We start from the raw sequence: 396 nt of genomic DNA on the forward strand, positions 1-396 counted from the left end.
GTTGTGTTTGATTGATTGTCTTCTCTGTCTTGCTATAATAACTAAAGTAAAACAAAATTTCTTAATCATTCACTTTTTTGGGGTGTCTTTACGTGTCTTAAGGAATAGACTGGAGCTATGAAGAGAAATCTGGCTTATTATGGAATGAGACTCAGTTGAATTCAGTTCCCTTTGTTACATTCACATTACATTCTTTTACCTTCAGCTTACATTAAAATACATTTTCATTTAATTTAAGATCACACTTAACTTTATTTCTATCAGTTCAAAGTCCATTCAGTTCACATGCATAAAAATTCACGTTAAACTTAATCAACATTCAATTTAGGTTTCATCACATGATTATGCGTTGACGTGCATGTGTGAAAGTAAATTATACAAACACATGCGCATGCG

General features: G+C 31.6%; 1 protein-coding gene across 1 annotated transcript in view; it reads right to left on the reverse strand.

Annotated features, from left to right (window-relative positions):
* Positions 1 to 396, reverse strand: part of LOC119592561 (zwei Ig domain protein zig-8-like) — a gene marked incomplete in the record, with an annotated part of 24,912 nt that overhangs the window by 22,788 nt on the left and 1,728 nt on the right.

The sequence above is a fragment of the Penaeus monodon genome, chromosome 30, assembly GCF_015228065.2.
Source record: "Penaeus monodon isolate SGIC_2016 chromosome 30, NSTDA_Pmon_1, whole genome shotgun sequence".
In the NCBI taxonomy this organism is placed as follows: Eukaryota; Metazoa; Arthropoda; class Malacostraca; order Decapoda; family Penaeidae; genus Penaeus; species Penaeus monodon.